The sequence below is a fragment of the Triturus cristatus genome, chromosome 5_2, assembly GCF_964204655.1.
Source record: "Triturus cristatus chromosome 5_2, aTriCri1.1, whole genome shotgun sequence".
NCBI classification, from domain to species: domain Eukaryota; kingdom Metazoa; phylum Chordata; class Amphibia; order Caudata; family Salamandridae; genus Triturus; species Triturus cristatus.
In genome coordinates, this window is record NC_140588.1 from 619427796 (window position 1) to 619448049 (window position 20254).

Consider the following 20254-nt stretch of genomic DNA (forward strand, 5'->3'; position numbering starts at 1 on the left):
TATCCGGACCCTTAAAAATCTATCATGCTCATTGAAACTGTTTGCCCACAAAAGTGAAATTCTGGTGTGAAAAAGTGTCATAATCAGAGGCTGCAAATGACTGAATGCGGATTCGTATATAATGGGAGTGAAGGGTGGAGTTGGCGCCGATTTACTGGCTTTTCAACAGGCGTAGGGGTGGGTGGAAGGAGGGAAGGAAAATGAGGTGTGACTTCCTGGATATTCATAAACTCTGGCAATTCATTTCTCATAAATATTGCCCAGTGCTTAATTTGTGTCTGTGCTTTCCGGTGCTTAGCACCAGCACATATTTATCAGGGCCGGGTCTACATAACACCAAGTGTCTGCAAATCCGCACGTCATATGGCAATGTGAATGTGGCGTACGCCTAGCCGTAGACTAGACAATATAAAAAATTAAATTACCTCACTGACTCGGTGCATCACATACTGGTCCAGACCATTCGACTAATAATTTATTTATTCCATGAATGAATCCAATACGCAGATCAGATCCACACAGTGATTCAGTCGTGACGGTCACGATGCGCATTTTTGAATTTGCTTTAGTTAGGTGGTGATCCTTGCAGGTGGGCGGGACACAGATTGGGCAGGGGCTGGATTTCTGCGGGGGCAGGGCTGTGCGGCAGTCAGCGTGCGTAGATTTTTTTCCAAAATGCGCACCCCGGCACACCTGCATGCACTCCTCCATGAGTCATCAGCGGTTGAGGTGGTTAGCCCGGCCCGACAACGTCGTAGTGCAGGTAGCAGCAGGCCTAAGCCGCCTATCGAATAAAGGCAAGCAGGCCAGTGCCCGGCCACCCACCACCACCACCAGTAACCATAAGTAACGGTCATAATAATAAGCCATTACCAACACTGCTTTTTTTTGGTGGGTCGTGGACTCGTGGGTGGCGTGACGTGATGGTCACCGGCGTGGTAACTGAGCGCCCCTGTGCACCACGGATTCAATGTAATGCTATTTTATCTGTGACGTATCCCCACTGCCCTCTTCGACAAGCACGTGGAGGGGAGAGTCGGGGGAGGGGGCAGACAACCACAAACAGAAGGAAGGCCTTACTTGCTGTTTGTGAACACGGCGATGTTTGTCTTTCGCGCCAGGTCCTGGCTCTAGCTCAGGGAACAGATTGGATTTCCAGGCCCGGCCCATCGGGAAATCCTTTATTCTGCAGTACTGAGAAGAAGATCAAAGGGACACCAGATCCTCACGCTTCATGCAGATTTAACAGATTAGTCCAAGACACCCAAAGGCCTCCCAATCTGCTCTACTACACCTCGCCGCCCTCCCCCCTAAAGTCACAATCAGCTACCTTCCCCGCAAACCCTCGTGGAACTAACTACACCGACAATCCATCGTCCATCCCTCCCAATTACAGTATTCATCACCAACCATCCTCAGCCCCTCGCCCCCTCCCTACCCCCTTCCAGCTCCCAACCACCTCAGCATCCACAGCCATGAACCTTTAAACTTCAACCCGTCCCACCTGCAGACTTTAACTCTCGGCCTGCCTTCGGATCTACGGTGCCTCATTATGTGTCCGCATGAGGGCCTTGTTGTGTAAGGGGTGTGAGTTTGTTTGGGACGAAAATTGTGAACGAGAATTTTGCATTCTTAAGGAGAAGTTAAGTTCGGCACCTAAATTGAGTAGTTTTGACCCAGAGAATAAATCTATCTTGATAACTGATGCTAGCCTGAAAGGTCTAGGAGCTGTTCTTCTGCAAAGAGACCGGGGGCATGATGAAGTCCTACTCTTTTTGTCAAGAAGCTTGAGGGGTCCTGAGTTGCGATATTCAGTGGTAGAGAGAGAAGCTCTTGCTGTGTACTGGTCAGTAAAGAAACTGAAAAATGTGTTGTGGGGAGGCGTATTTGAGGTCAGAACCGACCATAAGCCGTTGTGTGAAATTTTTACAGAAAGGGGCATCGATGCGGTCTCCAGTACAATCACTAAGTGGGTTGTGGCTCTACAAGATTACAATTTTGATATAAAGTATTTACCGGGGGTAGAGAATAAAGTGGCAGATGCTTTATCCCACGTAGTTGTTAGAGACGATGTCTTCCCTGATGATGAGTGTGAACAGGATGAAGAAATTGAGGGAAGCATCATTGAGAAAGAGAGATGGGAGAAAGCCTTGTATGCTGACAAAGTTTTAGTAAAGGTTCTAGAGTGTATTAAAACAGGTTGGAAAATCAAACCCAAAGGTGATGAAAATGTGGAAAAGTTTTGGCTTGTGAAGGATCAACTGTCAGAACAAAATGGTTTACTTGTAAGGTAGGGTGAGACTTATTCCTCCAAGTTCTCTTAGGGAAGAACTAATTTCATTGCACAAGATGGACATCAGGGAATTTCTAAGACAAAAGAAAGATTAAGATTGTTTTATTGGTGGCCTGGCATGGATTTACAGGCAGAACGGAATATTAGGGATTGTATACAATGTGCGTTGAGTGAGAGAGTGGCCAAACCTAAGGTGCAGCCCATGGTCATAAGGGAGCGTCCTGATGGTCCATGGAAGGAGGTTGGTCTAGACATAGTTAGCCCCATCCGTTCTTCTGGCACAGAGTGGTACATAGTTGTTCTTGTTGATTTCTTTTCGAGGTGGCCAGAAATTGCCATAACACGAGGAATTGAAACAAAACATGTCAAAGTATTTTTGGAGAAACTCATTGCTAGAAGGGCATACCCAACACCATTCTTACAGATAATGGTGTGCAGTTTGTTTCCAGGGAAATGGAAGAATTCTTATCTAGACATGGTATTAAGCACAAGAAATCTTCATTATATCACCCAGAGACCAATGGATTGGTTGGGCGGTTTAATCGGGTGCTCAAAGAAACTATTGAAATGGCCAAGTCTGCAAGTTTGGACTGGCGTACAGAAGTTTATTTAAAAAGTTGAGATTTATAAGTTGTCTCCCCATGCTGTCACCAAAAGAACCCTGTTTGAGTTGTTTAGGGGTAGGTGTGCTAACACTTTGGTTACGCCTACTTGGGTGAATGACATGCAACCAGATCGACATATTGAAAATGAAAAGAGTGATTGGAGGTTGGCTGAGTCCAAGAGAATTGAAACTAGAAAAAAGCTTCATGATGTTAAGAAATGTGTAAAGAAAACAGTTGTGAACGTTGGAGATTGGGTTTTGATAAAAAAATCCCTGCAAGAGAAGGTCGTCTGAGGCATTTTTGAAACCTATTCAGGTCATTAAGATTTTTAACAATGCCATCAAGACTGCTGACCACCGCATTTGGAATTTGAGCAGGGTGGTAGTGGTTAGTACGGATTTTATTTGTGGTTCTAAGGAGTCTTCTGGTGGGTTGGATCACACCTCTAAGGAGTCTTCTGGTGATTTGCATCACACCTCTAATGATCCACTTGTCATTCGGAAGACTTCGAGAGTATCTTCTCCTCCAAGCTACTTAAAGGATTTTGTTAAGTAGATGTATGCATCTTCTTCTACCTTTCCCTTTTGTTATTGTTAATTTGTATTTTTATCTTATTGTAATCTTATTTGAGCATATTGTTATTTTTAATTGTAAAGAAGGGAGATGTGTGGCATCCCAAGGTTCTGCACTTGTTGCCAGGTGCTAGAGAATGTTATGATGTAAGTCTTCTTGGGGGTCAGTTGGAGCCTGGCTTGGATCTTTGTAACAGCCTGTTTGTGGATGGGATCCAATTTCCTGGAATAAACTAAGTTTCTACTTCAACACTGTGTCACTGGATTCTTACAGAGGCACAGGCAAAGCTTTATTGCTTTAATTTGCTCCTCCACCGCAAGTAGTATGGGCACTCAGGGGGGCAGTTTTACAAGCCCCTGGCACCGCCGGTGCATCACGTTGCGTGACACACTGGTGACGCAGCCTGCTAAGTGATATTTACAAAAACAGGTAAAGTCACAGTGCGTGACTTAACCTGTGCTTGTAAATATTGCCCCTGTTCACGCAACACTTTGCGTGTTAGGGGCATGACATGGGTGTTGCGTGGGAACACCCATGTCCACTGATGCATTTCCAGATTTACGAGAAATCGTAAATCTGGAAATGCGTCAGAATGCTATGTCAACCTAGGGGTGGCATAGCGAGGTGCAACGAGGAGAAATGGTTTCATTTCTCTTCGTTTTTCTCCTCTTTCAGTGCGTGCCACATTCTAAAGCACACATTGGAAGAGGAAATCACCTCAATTGAAAGTTTTTGTGCAGGAAGGTGCCCCTTAGCGCCTAGAAAAGGTTTTCTAACTCACCTACCTGGCCAGGGTTGCATGACGTAAATACATCTAAATCAGTGCTTAATTTGAGCCGGTGCTCAGCACCAGCACTTAATCATCAACACCAGCGCTTGAGCACCATTTAAGAACACATTCATTTTTGGTAGGCACAGGGAGATTAAGTGTTTCACTCAGAATCAAAGGATGTTGAGCCAAGACTCGAACCTGTTTCCCCAGCTCCGAAGTGGGCAGCCCTGGCCATTAGGTCACATCCTCTTCCCCACTTGTAGGGTTTGTTGCTGCTGTTTTAAGCAGCGCTAAAAGGAGAAATGGGCAGGTCGAAGCTGCCTCCTGACGAGTGCCCCGGCACTTCTGTTTTTTACAAATTGCCCGTGTACAGTCAAACCTTATTCAGATAAATGTACAGAGTGAAATGTCAATGAAAAGCCCGTCTTAAACACTACAATGTTTGCAGACATGTAGCGTAAGAAAGTTCTCCTCAGAGACAGTCTGAAACCTGAGGGTTATGGCCGTCAGTCTCGCGCAGGTGGGTGCATAGTCCCTCCTCACTATGAAAGTCGTAATTTCCTCTAGTCTGGAGTGCCCGTCACTTGGATAGTTCACCATCAAATGAGACCATCAACACTGCGTCAGCGTGCGCCTACCATTTCCTGAACTGGCTGACACACATCCAGCGCTGGAACGCTGTGGGAACGCACAGGCTTCCCGTTCCGGTGGGTATTATTGCTTGGGAAAAGCGTTCTTGGCTGGTGCCAGCAGCTTCCCCCGCCACTGTCCCCGATAGAGACACACAGGCTTCCCTCGGCAATCACGGCAGTCCCTCACACGCATTGTGTGAATTTTACTGAGCAGCTGGCTGGCAGCAGGGGGTTGATGGGGCCATTTCCTCCTCTTTGTGCGTGGCGGTGTGCTGCATTGTTAAGTAGAGGTGTTCATATTGACACATGATTACTTTCCTTATGGACTGGACCGGGCTCTCGACATTTGCATGGTTGACAGGTAATTAATTCATTTTCAATAGGTTGTTTTTGGGGCTTGGCACAGGTAAGGAATTTCACATCTCATCCCCAGATGGAGCGGCGGATAAAAGGTACAACGAGGCAGTTTATCATACATTTATGTATGAGTGTAGGGCTTCTTTTATTTCCTTTTGGCTGTGCACATCTGTATGCAAGTTTATTTATATCCGGTACGAGCATTTATGTTAAGCAAAGTTATGGGTTTTGTAAAATGTGGTCTATATAAGAAAGTCAAATATGCCAGTACAGTTTAATATTGCTTTTCTAATTGTCAGTTACCTTTGGAGCAGAGTCTATAACAAATAATTAATATGTAATTGCAGACCTTAGACGTTAGGTTGCCTACCACACAATGCATCTTTTCTGACTCTTCCTTGCCTGGCCCGCCCCCATTAACTCCACCTCCGCAGTGTCCCTATTTTAGGTTTCCCACAGTCATTGTGTTCCAGTTGCAGCACTGACTGCATGCATGCATGCATGCATAAAACAGCAAACTGAAAATGAATCCACCTGTAAACTAGGCACTGAATTACACATCAGCCTCACGAAACGGCAAAATAAATCCGTGAGGAATCCAGCGGCCAGTGAAGTGCTTTATAATGCGAAACCAAAATGTGAAACCGGAACATGGCAATGAGGAACCATAAACCGACTGCGCCATGGCTCGAGACCAGCCTATAGGCGCGTGACTGACAGGGCGCCACGGGGAAGGGGCGAGTCCAGGGACACTGTGCACGTGTACATACCGTACCAGGGACACTGTGCACGTGTACATAGCGTACCCCTGAAAAAATACATCGGCACGAGAGAAAGGAAGAATTAAGCACATTCTCTTTAAAGAGAAATTAAATCGAATAATGCAAACATTGCATTGGGGTTCGTTCACAAGATTTTTTTTTAAGTGTAAGTTGTTATTGGCAATTTCATAATCACGGCATTAATACTGACAAAGTTAGTAACAACACAGTATTTAAACATGAACACATCTCTTGTGCCTCCCTCCACCCCACCCCACCCCCTCAGGCTCTAACCTAGACTCAGTTCAATGTATATAGTACCACAAGATGGTTGATACAATCCAAGGCTATTGTTCTCCTGTACAAGACAGATGTTCACGAACAACAACATCAAAAACGTTCCCTCGAAGCAACACTATCCATTATAGACTTTGTGTTCCAACATTATACTGCTTCCCCGCCTGAGATCTCAAGGCAGGCAAGTGGGGAGACATAAATAGTAATATCACTTGTGGAGAGAAGTGAGTGGTAAGAATTCTTCTGTTGCTTACACTACAATGTAAATATATCCAGGAACAATGAAGCAGCATACAGTGAAAGACAAAAGGTAATAGTAGTCCCTGTTGGCATTGCAATATGCCCGGGTTTATCTACGTAAACACACCAAGGAGAGCCATTTTTGCTGCCAGAGTTAAAAATATACAAAGCACTTTGTTTTGTGCTGTTAGCCTCTCCATCGAGGAGGAAAAAAATAAGATTAAGAAACGCATCAGGAATGCCACAATACACTGTAGTAAACATTCATGCCCTCCAGACAACCACCACTATGGACCATATAGCTAACCTCTGAACTTCTTCAACGTCACATCCTATGAAGGCATGAACCCACCCCCAATAGTGAAATCCATCATCCTTTGGGTCATGTTCGCGCTTTATAAAAACACTCTTAATAAAATAAGAAGTACTCAAGTCACTGCTATATATTGCCAATATCTCCCTCACACAAGGCATCATTCCAGACACACTCAAAACCGGGCAAGTCCATCCTCTATTGAAGAAAGGCAAACCTGACCCCGACAACCTCTTGAACTGCTGCTCAATCATCCATCTACCCTTCCACAGCTACATCATCGAAAACGGAATCACAAACTTCCAAAAACATAAATTGAGACCAAAGCCTTTAAAGATGGCTATCAGTCAGATTTAAGTCAACCGTCCAACACAGAGACAACCACTAATGAGGTGGTGGACAATCCCCTATAATTCTAGCATTCAATACAATTAATCATCTAGACTTGCTCAAAATCCTCACTTCAAATGAGAGCTTTGATAGCATCCTTCATAAGTGGGTCTGAGAAGCAGATACCATGTTATCAAAATTAACTCCTTAGCCTGCATTATGTAAACGGTGTGCTGTCTAGAGGTGGGTGGTAAACTCCTCTCCTACAATGGAGATCACAGAGATTTGCCCACCCTGCGTTCCACTTGGAGCACAGAGTTTTGGATTAACTCAGCCAACCACCGCGTGGCGGAATTTTTTCTTCTGTGTGGCTCACCAACAGTAAGTTGGTGAGCAAGAAAATCAAGCACTAGACCCCCTCCCAGAGGGATTTCTCAACGCAGGCAGTTGCGGTAGGTTGTTACTGCTTGCATTGAGAAAGCTGATGCTCATGGTGAGAAAGCTGCCACTCGTATAGAAAATCTGCTAAAGTGGTAGAAAGAAGCAGCACCCTGTGGCATGCCATGGGGTCCAGTTTGCGCTGATCTTACAGCACGGGACAAGCTCCCAGTGCTAAAAAATCACACTCAACAGCGCAACGTACCACAACTCTGCCGCTCGCGGAATCTCAGAGCTTTTTGGTAACTCCGCATGAGGGATTGCACCCACCCCTGGTGCTGTCATTGTTTGCTCCACGTCATACCTCTGACTCGGTGGATGCAAACTCTCAACAACTTTGGGGGGCCTACTGGTTGTCCAGCACCTCTTTGTGGCTCACAGTCAGTGAGTCTTTTGACTGCCTCTTGCATCTGTTCCTGTGTTCATAGTACAGTGAAGGTGCAGAGGCAAACTGCTTCCCTCATTTGCATTGGGCCACGACCTAATGCAAATGAGGGAATCCATGTATAGTGCCAGCATAATGTATATTATAGAAGTAGCTACATATGCGTCTGCAGCACCTTCTGTAATACCAAAGTGCCCCTGCGGGACAGAAAGTGGGCAGACAAGCGTGTTGTGCTCCTGGAACACTTTATGTAATAGAGACCCTCAGGATCAGAAAGCATTTCAGTGGCCCACACCACATCCAAAAGTACCATCCTATCACTGGGTATGCTCTACCTATGTACAAAAACTCTCGGTGTATTCCAGGCTGGAAACGACATTAAGATTTACCTATAGGTAAATAAAATACAACTCTAGCATAAAATTGCATCTGATAGCAACAATATCATCTAAAGAATTTTCTCTCCTTCATCCAAACCTAGATGTTTGAAGCCTACATGAAGCGTAACTCCAGGAAACAGAGTTTGGCAATTACAACAAACTTGCTTAAGTACAGTAGTGGCTCATTACTATAAATCTTGGCAAATTCACCCGAGCTCTTCAATAGTCTCCAAGAGTCTCTCAAATTTCAATACAACAGCACCATGACAGGGGAAAATCAAGCAAAACTCTCTAATTATGCATTCCAGATGTATTGATTCAGAATTACCAAGACCCTGTCCTGCCACACCAACACAGCAATACCATTCTGATCACCAGCCTTACAGACATCCACCCCACGCTGCTAAACACCGCCCTCCACATACCAGCAAGTCTCATCAAGTGACTGAGAAAGTTCCAACAAATCACATCCATGTGGCAAGAGCCACATTGACTCCCCTTGAAAGGAGCCTTCACCTTCAAGATCATGCTGCTTCATATTCAAGGCTTTCCCCAACAAACACCCCTCTAACCCAGCAGTTAAGATCAATTTTTCGGTGGTCAGTGAAGCACACATACCCAGTATATTGCCAGGATTTAAACAGAAGATACCAAGAAGGAAAAGGCTTGAAGACAGGCCTTCTATTGGTATGCACCAAGGGTCTACAACTTTATTTCAACACAGATTAGACAAATATCTCCAAATCCATCCACACAAATATAAATCCATACTGTTGTTCAAAAACTGGTCATTATAGACGGAAAATTGTTTCATGAAGTTCCCAGAAAAGTCTTAAAATGCAATGGAATAGCCAGCTGGAAAGTTGCTTTTTAGTGCAAAAAAACTTTAACCACACAACAGGGCTACAGCTAATTCCCAGCTAAACATTGCATAACATAGATGCGCTTTCGATTTGTTCCTGTACGCTAAGGAGATACTAAGCAATTGATAATACGTTTTGAGCCCTGAAGAAGCCCGAATTGTGGGCGAAACGCTTTGGATGTTTTGCAATAAGTCCATGTGTAGTGCCAAGAAACGAATTAAAGAAATTAAGAACACATAAAGACCGAATGACTATGTCATCTCTAACGTAATCCTCACCCAGAAAGAGTGGCAAGTTGGGCTTTACCACAGCCTTCCTCTGGAGATCAAGATGTGATGCAATAAGTTGAGTTGGTTCGATGGTTCCAGTTCTCAACTTAATCTGCAAGAATTTGACACAAATAATCTCAACAATAGTTTCTTTCCACTTGTTTTTGGCGCTTTTGTACTGCTTTTAGTTATGTAATTCAGTTTAATGATCATCAAATTGTTTCTTTGGCATCATGTTGTGGTATATATGGGTATTGGAACATGGTTATGAGCTGAGACATGGACAATTAGTGGAAAAAACAAAAGGGGCATTGCATTGTTTAATTATACTGACACAATTCAATAGATATCAATAAACAACCAGCAATAGAGCTAGCAACCAGTTCCAACTGGTGAGTGGAATTCACCAGGGTACTGCCAGTGAACAGCAACTCTTGGATCTGCTCTTGCGGTGCTGACACCATCTGAAATCAGGTAGGAATTCGTTTGAGAAGCAGACAGGATTCCTGATTAATGACTGGTGAGCACATCCCAACAGTTAAATGCAGAGGGAAGAGCTCTCACTGCATTAACATGAAAACCAGAGCAGTGTCAAATACAAAAGCTAAAGTGAGACCCTGGAATACAAACCACTGCTACGGAGAGCATGCTACAAAGAGGACTTAAAAGTAAAGGGAATGCGATTCAAATAGAATATACCAAAGAACACCACAATGCAGCAAGAATACGAATAAGAACAGTGGGCTAACAGGTAAAAATAACAGGCATATCAGAGACAGGGAGATCTGAGAAAGGGAAGTATGAACCGTATTTGGACACAATACCGACACAATAAATGTTTTGTACACTTAGGTGTGTGCCTGTGGGTCTGCCCCTGGGTAAGAGCAGAAGCACAGAATAAACACCCACGTCAACCCAACAGAGACTCTAAAAAAGTGAACACATTCATGGTGTGTATGCTGTCTGCTGCACAAGAATAACTGAAATAGAAAGATATGTATTGACGGTGGTATCTGCAGTCCACAGCCCCTGGAGGATACAAAATATGTGGGCCTTTTGTGTATGTGTATTGGGATTAGTGAAATGGGGTGCGCGTGGACAGGCCAGACATGAGAAGGGAGAGTGTGTTTCAGGTGCAGAAAGTGAGTACAAGAAGAATCTCTGGCTTCATTGCGCTTTCCTGATTTAACAGCTTGTCCCCGTGCAAGAGGGAGACAGAAACAGGAGAGAGACAAAGCAAGGGAGAGGCACAGAAACATGTAGAGAGGCAGAAGCAAGAGAGAGACACAGAAACATGAGAGGAGGGCATGGACGCGGTGGGAGAAAAAAAGGAGAGGGTGAGCAATGAAGAATGAAAGAGCGGTGAGAGAATGAGAATTAAATATTAAGAACTGATTATATATATATATATAAATAGATAGACATATATATATATATATATATATATATATATATACATACACACACACATGCAGATAGAGTGCGAGAAAGAGAGAATAAAAGACCGAATTGGAAACCAAAATAAAGAGCGAGACTGGCGAGGATAGGTGAAAGGGAAGAAAGAGTTGGGAGACCACCAGAAGGAGCAATTGGGGGACAGACAGCGGGCCTTAAAGAGAATGAAGAACCGCGAAGAACTGAGAGAGAGGCTTCATGAGAACGAAATAAAACGTTCACTGCGGAGAATCAGTCAGGAAAAGTGAGGGAAACTAAGACACAGTCATAGACGTAGATAAAAAAAGAGACTGTGAATGTGAGAGGCTTAGGGAGGAAAAGAAAGAGTAAGGCTGACCAAGATGGTGTCAGAGAAAGAGCAAAAATTAAGAGAGAGAGACGAAACAGACATTAAGTGAGATGAAGAAAGAAGAGTTAGGCGGTAAGAAGTGACACTGAGGGAGTGACTGGGACAGATAACGAGTCAGGATGGGAGACAAAATAGAGAGGGGGCGGACAGCTGGAAGAGGAGGCTGAAGAATGGAGTGGCAGCCTGAGAGAGAACGACACTGAAGACGAGAGACTGAAGGTTACACTGCCTGGGAAAGAGTGGTCCAAATGGAATACTTAGGGCTGGAGAGGGAGCCTGTGAGATGCTTGGGAAAGAGACAGAGGGCGGGAGAGAGGCAGAGAATACGGGCTGGAGGTCTCTCCAGGAGCCTGGCCTCTGCTCAGCCCATGCACAGCGCACCTCGGTCAGTCTCCTGCTACGTGTGCCGGTCAGGGGGGACCTCAAAGAAGGCCCGGGGCATAAGCAGCCCTGACGCGGTTACAAACGAGCCCCTGACGAGAAATACAGGCTGGGGTTAACTCGCATTAATGCCGCTGTAAACCTACAGGGGTGAATAGGTCCCTCGCTGTTCTTCACGTGCTCACAACGAGGCGGCAATCAGGGACAGTTTAAGGATTTTGGGGACCCTGGGCAGATTATATTATGGTGTCCTTTTTCACAACAGCTCGGAATTTATAATCCAGTTTCAGCTTTTTCATGCCCTCTTTGGCCAGGTCACTGTCAGAGCACAGGCGCACTGGTCCACATTCTAAATCTAATTTTTAGGGATAGTGATGTGTGTTTTGAATAGTGTAACACAGCAGCAGCTCATTAATAATACTGCAAATGATCTCTGTGACATATGAATACGTGAGGTCCTGTTTTGATCGAAAAGAAACTTTTTTATCGATGTTGCGTGAAACATTAACACGACGTGTTTTTTCTGCAAAATACATCACCCACATTAAAAATAAATGAAAGGAAAACGGTATTTGAAACAATCTGTTTAAGAATTATTCAAGGGCGTCAGGGCAAGACTGTCCTCAGAACAGAGCTGGCTTTATAAGGGGCCTACCTGAAAGTCTGGGGCCCTGGGCCAGAGCCCACTTTGCCCATGCCTTAAAACGTCTCTGGCGGCAATGCATGTAAGGCAAACCTTCACGTCACCACTGCTAATGGAGCAAAGTATGTATGACAGACATGACCAAAGAGGCAGGGCTAGCCCAGCAGGGGCGCACATCATAAATGTCCCGTCTCATCTCACGGGCTCTGCCCGAACTTTGGGGTTTGATGTCTCAGCTTTTTGATTCCCAAAGAAGGGTGAGATTGTGGCTCGTCCTACTGAAATCAAGGGAGTGGAATGGAATGTTTGCAGTCTGACGAAAGTAACCGAGCAATGCCCGAAGGACTGTCCGGTTGGTCTCACAGGTCAGTGCATGAACTCGTTTTGGGGGTTCTTTGTGGGTCTGTTTTATGGTCTGCTGAGTCGGGTTTTCTGTTGATTTTCCTCACAATAAAATATACATTGCCTGCAGCAAGTTCAAATCAATGCAATCTTCCATACCTCTTAAAACACGTACGCAGCAGGTTTTTACAGGCTCAAAGCTGGCCCAGTTTGCGAACATGGGCCACTTTTTCACCTATGTAATTCACTAATGGGGAGACACTATTTGTGGCGCTGGGCTCTACTCTCTGTCCCAGACCAACCCGGAGGCTCTCAGAGCAGGGGACCCCGTTGAAGTCCAATGGACTCATTTATCTTGTTTGGAGGGAGAAGATGAGCTCGTGGAGTGTAAGACCCTCTGAATGAGGCTGCGTTGAGACGTGTTCTCTTGGTACATACTTTCTTTATTTGCAGTGATTTGCCTGTAGGGAGGCCGCCTTCCCCAAGTCATGGGCACGGATGGTATCAAAGCCCCACTCACGGCTTGGAACCCGCTACCCAGACTAGGCAGTGTGGGGCCTACTGGAAGGAGCGGTCCCACACGGTATTGTATTGTAATTGAATTTATATTGCGCTTACTACCCCTGAGGACGGGAGGCTGTGTGTGTGTGTGGGGGGGGGGGGGGGTCTGATCTGCTGCAGAATATTTTAAACACCATACTTTGTGCTTACCAAAGGATCGAGTTAAACAAATACACAGTACAAATAGCACTACAACCTAGCCATGCCGATCTCAAGAGGAACGAAAGGGCGCCTCGCATTGCTATCCATACACTATACGGCCTCTCTGCTCACATCCGCAACTAGGTGTGCATGGAGTTAAAAACAATGTCAAATATCTTTATTCATCACTCCCTGAAACTAAGGTGGTTAGTTCAAACGGGACTGCGAGTCGCACGCACACACAGCTAAAAACACAGACTAGAAATAAGCACACAGTTAAACACGGGCGGGTTGAATTCACACCTGTTTCTGTCTGATTTATTCTCATCGCATCTGCCTGCGAGGAGTCCTGTCACTCTTTGCCTCTACTGCTACCCATCCCCGCCATTGTACTCTGCTTCTCCCAAAAGAGACGCTCCTTTGCTAATAAAACGTGCCTCTGCCATTAACAGGGTAACAGAGAGGCCACGGCTGAGGCATCAGTCAGGCAAGGCACACAGCCGAGTCCGTGGCCCCCGCAGCGTGGGTTCAACTGTGGTAATGACATAACCAGGAGTCTGGCGCGCGCCGGCCGGGCTGCCCCGTCCTCCCCCCTGCAAGTTTCCTGCACTCGGGGTGCAGCAGGAGCTTCGCGGTGCCGCGGGGGTGCCCTCCCGCCGAGGCCTACCTGTGATCCTGTCAGCACGGGTCTGGGGCGCCGGGGACGTGACGGCAGGAGCCCGCGTGAATCAGCAGAGAAGTGACACCGGTGCTCGCCGCGTGCCGCCCCTCCGTCCGCCTCCCCCGCCTCCTCCAGTGTTGCTATGCAATCACATCCGCGGGAGTCGCAGCATCACTCCATCCTCTGGGGAGCAGCACCCTGTTGGAAGGGATGCAGCAGGGGCTGCGAGGGCCTCAACCTGCCACGAGCTCGGGCTGGGAGCGATGCGTGTAAACACACTGGAGGAGAGGGAGGCGGGGGCGCAGCCGCCTCTCGGTCCTCAGTCTGTGTGCAGCTGTGAGGGGAAGGGTGAGTGAAGGAGAGGAGAGGTCCAGGTCTGACTACGGAAGGCAGCGCCGTGCCCTCTGCATGCAGCGGGCTCTGGTGGGCTCAGTCTGGAGCAGCCCCCGCAGGCAGTCTTCACGGCACGTCTGTGCAGACATATCCGTCTGCGGGAATCAACTCCACGCTAAAGCCGAGCACACGGGTAGTCATTCATAGTAGTGACAGCCTGAGCATCACACGCATCGTGAGCTGAGGGGTGATTGACGAGGCGGGGGGAGGAGCGAAGGGAACCTTTAAATCTGCTGAATGAGTCCTGCGCTTCTTTCCAGCGGAGTCCTGTTCTCCATCCTTCCTTAACAATTTTGCCACAAAGTAAGATTTGCCCGTTAGCGTTTTATAATATACATATCACGCCACTTTCCATTTTCATCACATATCAAGGTCCGTCTGACAGGTCTGTTCTTATAGTTCGGTTCGTTTTTCAGACAACAGATGAGCGGACGTTCCACAGGGACCACGCGCGTCATCTTCCTGTGCTGCGTGGACGGCGGTGCCGGCGACGTTTAATTTGACTGGTCCACACGAACAGAGAAGCAAAAGTACATTTCTGCCTCGGCATAGGCAAGAGGCAAATAAGGGCACGGATGTTGGCCTCCGTGTTAGTACCGATGTAATACCGAGGCTATCCAAATAATAAAGCCATTTATACACCGCACAACCGCTTCAAAGAAGCGCCCCGGCGCTCAGCAGGACAAGGGGCATTTGGCCCCCGAATTGGAAACTAATGGAAGCATCTTCAGTTGCTTTTTTTAAATAGATACATTAGGAGTCCGCTGCAAAGCCAAAGGGAGGCCATTCCAGAGCTTAGAAGCGAGGTAAGCGCTGGATCTGCCACCGCGAGTCTTTTGGCCTTGCCTACTATGGGAACTTGAAGTAACATAAGCTTGTTAGATCTAAGAGATCTGGCTTGGTGGTAAGGGTTAAGACTTTTCCTTATATAGACAGGACCTTTAAAAAAAACTTCTATAGACAAAAATTACCGCTTTAAATTGAATGCCTTTGGACACTGGTGACCAGTGCAAACGTTTCAGATCAGCTTCGCCACTGCATTTTTAACAGTCTGGAACCTGTGAAGCAGATACACAAATGTTGGGAGGACACGGGAACAGAAGCAAAGCAATATGAAGTAACTTGCTCAGGGTCACACATTGCGATTAGAGTGCAGGTCTCAGACATGGACTTCAAATTGAGACCTCGTCCAATTTTCTGCTATCCAGGAAATCCAATTCTCTTTCCTTAAACATCCACCCATAAAAGCCATAACAGGCCGCCCCATCATGTCCAACACGCAAGTTCAGTTTTCTCCCATGTAGAATCCAAGTTTGTAATGTCCATAGGCGGCAGAATTTACTTTTGGCTCAGTCATGCCCATGAGGGCCTGTTGCTGACATAGACAGGCTTAGCCAGGACCAGTGGACGTATGCCACATGGGAGAATCAAATTATCTGACAGGGTTCGCTATATTACACTGAATAATGGACAAATTATGCAGCATAATGCGCCACATTTTGTGATAATGTTACCTCATTATTTTGTAATTCCTACACATTTTAACACTATCTTTGCAAACAGTTCACCTCATTAGTACCAGTTTGACACCATACTACAGCAATGAGCAACAGAAAGGTAACCAATCATCTTTGTGAAGATCCTTCCACTGCATGGCAGCATGTGTTACTGCATTTTTAGTATCTTTTGGTCTGTTTGAGCTGGTATTCTTTTTTTGCTAAAATCCGCTGATTATGATTTATATCCCAACACCATATTTATGCAGAAAAATCGCTATAATTTCAGTGGATCTGGGTTTAACTGCCTGGCAGAGACAAGCCCATCATTACCCAGAAAGAGAGTCAATAGATAACCCCCCCCCACCAACCCCACCCAGTGGTTGCTGTGTCATTCCCATGTTGATCAGTTCACATCACACTCATTGGTTGCTGTAGCTGTGAGCATTACCATTGGACCATTCTCTCTTTACAGGCAAACTCCAATGTCATAGTTATATCAGGTGTCTGAGCCGACATAGCAGTGCACACTTTTACCAAACACCAATGCTGGGTGCAATTGTTCCTCAGATTCAAAACCAGCACTGTGTTGTTTTCATACAGTGTTACTTTAACACTGAATCGTCTTTGTTACTGAACTGGGATGCCTAAAAAGCAAATCTCATATTTGAGATGGTTAACCATGCGGCTAAATATAAAAAGAACTGGGGGGATTGAAAGTCAAAAAATATATGCTATAAATCAAACATGCAGAAAATGTGTCAATTGTTTGACTACAAACATTATTTATTAACTGGTTGTGACAACACAGCTGGAAGAATGGCAGCACTGTGCTCTAGGTCTGAAAACTATAAAGCTCTACTTTTTTAGTGAAGGGCACTGATCTAGCGGTTCAATAGCAACAGATACTCTACTACCATATACTCACCTGGGCCCATAAACACACAATTTGAGTAAACCGCTGGGTGTCAAGTTTATAGGTTTGCACAAATGTTCAGGATTTGTCTTAATCACCTTTGCTAACCCTTCACAGATCAAAAGTTCTTTCCTCTGGTCGATGGACCATTAGTTGAACTAATTAATGGTGATAATGACAAACTCAACTTACCTATACTTTTTTTTTCTTTTTTCTTTTCCAAAAACCTTTATCGAGAAACTTGCACATCAAGTTACAATATATGAAGGCGGGAAATCCGCGTCAAAGAGGGAAAAACCACATCTGATATATGCATCATAGGAACAATTATACTAAGCTGCCCATAGCAGCGCTTACACTTACCTATACTTTAATTAAATGAAATAACCACAGACTCCTTTAAAGGTTTAAAACTTTAACTAAAATTTTAGAGTATGTGAACCACTTCCAAAATACAGTACAGTCACCTTCACTCATTAGGAGAGAAAATTCAATTAACCATCAAACACATACTTCGAACACTTGCAATGAGTTATGCTCATAAAGGGAGGGGACAGAGAGATAAGAGCATCTGCAAATACACAAAATAATAGTTACCAAGAATGGTGTGAAGACCAATCCCTTGCCCAAAGGGCTGGTAAGGGTCCCCCGGGATAGTTCAGGAGACAAAGACTTCAGGACAGGATTCAGGACAGCTTCCTCTCTAATACCGACGATTGTGCCGCACCCCTCTCCGACGCTCTCTTCCTCCCCGAGATTCTTCCGCAAGTCTTCTTCTAACCTCAATTAAATTAGGATAGAAAGTTCTGCATTCGGCTTCTTCATCAGCATCTCACAGCGTCTCTCTCAGCATTTGCATCACCCGCTACACCAACAGCATCTCCCCTCTGCAGCATTCAGCAAATCTTCATCTCTTAGGCTCTTGTGCTAACTAACTAAAGTTACCTTAATTATACCTTCCGTTCAGGATGTTCCACCCATTAATGTTTCAATATCGTAAAATTTAGAAATCTAATTGGTCAGGCAAGAGGGGATCATCACACCATGCCTACATGACATCAATATCTATTGACCATTGTTTGCAAAACTCATCCCCTCAATTTTTATTCCATTCTTTATTTCCCACCCGTATTCACATTACATTTGCAACATTTATAATAACTTCCACATATTCTTTCATTCCAGTGAACTTTTCACCGCTCAGTTCTCAGGCCAGGGCACTCTGCGGCCTTGGCTTGTATTCAAGTTTGTAGTCATCTTTCCGGGTTCACTCTCAATAGGCATACACAGTTGAACGAGTCAATCACATGGCTCTGCTTACTTCTGTCATACACAAGAGGCCCAAATGCTTACTTATAATAAAGTCAGAAAGACAGATGTTACTTCTAAACATAAATGGTTTCACTGTGTAACACCCATCTCTACTCTATTCCCCTTTATTTATTGATACATTCCCCGCATTAGCATTAGTATAATAGCTTGTTTTCTTTTCAGCAAAGCAGATGCCATGCACGTGAGCCTTTAAGCCGCCATGTTAGTGCCTTCTGCTCATGCGAGTTAGCTCGCCATACTGCGTAAATGCAGTTGACGCATGCGCAGTAAAGATTCCCAGTTTAAAGGGATTTTTAGTCCTTCTTCCGTGTTACTTGCATTAGTAAACACATTAGCAAGCTTCTCTAACCCGCGTGTTTGTGTGGTGTGCATTAGTTTAACACAAAACAGTCTTATTAACTTATTAGTGAGTTAAACAAGCGGATTGCATCCGAGCAAGTCTCTTTTCTACGAGTCCTTGCTCTATCAGTACCATTAAGAAAAACGAACAAATTTAACAAAAGAAAAACAGCAATTGATCACTAATTTTTGAAGAACTATTGTCCAAAATGCTGGATATAAGAACGTGAAATAATACTAGTGGTTAGGTGACTAATGTGCTCACTTCAGGAATCTGTGTTTAAGCTTGTCTTCTCAGGTTTGGATAGTGGCAAGTTCACTCCCCCGTTTCCTTCTTCTGAGGGCAAAAAACCCATTTTGCCACACACCCACAATCCTTTCCCCCATCAGCAAGGTGGTATCAGCTAATCATTGTATTCACCATAGCAGCGAAGGTGCCAACTTTCTTTTCACCCAGGACGTTATCCCAGCAAAGAACAGCTCTGTTGTCACATTTAGAGGCAATGTGTTGGCCATCTTGAAGCAGATAAACCAATCGTAAACTATGCACAATACTATTCCACGAGGGCCACTCAGTAAATATTGCACTGGGCAGTAGTGGCTGCTGTGCGGGCAGAGCAACAGGGTGGGGATGGGGGAAAATGGGATGAAAACAGAAATAAAAGAAAGGAAAAACAAAATCTTACCTTAGGATTGCCCGCTGCTTTTCTGCTCCGAGTCTTGCTGCAGCTGTGACCCTGGCTACCAGTGTCCCTTGCGACCAATAATGACGCTGCTCTCATGTTTGAAAGCAGCTTCAGGATTGGCCTGAACGCTGAGAATTTGCTCTCCCAGTGAGACTGGGAACCTGTGCTTTGCTGTCTCCAACCCAGCAACACAGCTGGGGTTGGAGACAGCTCAGTGCGCATGTGTGTTTGGCCAGCCTGACACGGCCGGCCAAACACACATGCACGCCAATACTAGTGCCCTCCACTACCTCTCCTGACTTCCCTAGCGATGATCCCGCTCCAAGACTAGAACATGAAAAGTAAAACAATAATAAACCCGGTTAAAATATTTTATTTTTCAAGATTTGAGGCTGGCAGTAGGGGTACTAGATATCCATATTTGAATTCTAAAGTGTATAGAATATCATTGTTCTAAGGTGCAAGCAAGATTACACTTTGGAGAAAGTTTACTACTATCAGTAGTCACAAACTCCAAGTGTAAACTCACTACAAAAGTGTGCATTACATGTCTCCACCACCAGATTAAAGCAATTGGCTTGCTTTTGTGTGGCTGCTTGATATCTCTCTCTAAACCTCTCCCGACCCTCTCAAAACCCCTCTTACTCCTCTCTATCCCATACCCTTTAATAGTAAGCCTGCTCCTTTTCCCACCCATTCCCCTGTATTCCTACCACATCAACTACTAAAACCTATACATACGCGTGCAGAGACTCTGCAGTCGGGGCATAGAAATCCACACAAATATTTGTAGATTAATGTGAGTTTTTTTAGTACTACAAAGTGCAGTTTGTGAATCAGACCCAATTATTCTAAACACGGTGGCTATCTTGGAATGGCAAAACAATGACACACTACATAACTTCAAAGATGGCTGCCCAGTTAAGCAATAATGGATGCAGAGGATGCAGCGAACTACAGATGAAATGAGCGCCAATCAAGCAGCCCAGTATGACTGACTGGGGGAAAAGGGGAGGAAATAAATGAAATGAGACTGATGAAAGAAAAACGG

General features: G+C 45.1%; 1 protein-coding gene across 1 annotated transcript in view; it reads right to left on the reverse strand.

Annotated features, from left to right (window-relative positions):
- Positions 1-14214, reverse strand: part of DRP2 (dystrophin related protein 2) — a 955857-nt gene extending 941643 nt beyond the window's left edge. The window contains exon 1 of the mRNA XM_085607714.1: positions 14048-14214. The gene's annotated coding sequence lies outside the window, so the exon portion shown is untranslated. The remainder of the gene's footprint in view (positions 1-14047) is intronic.
- Between the last annotated feature and the right edge of the window lie 6040 nt (positions 14215-20254).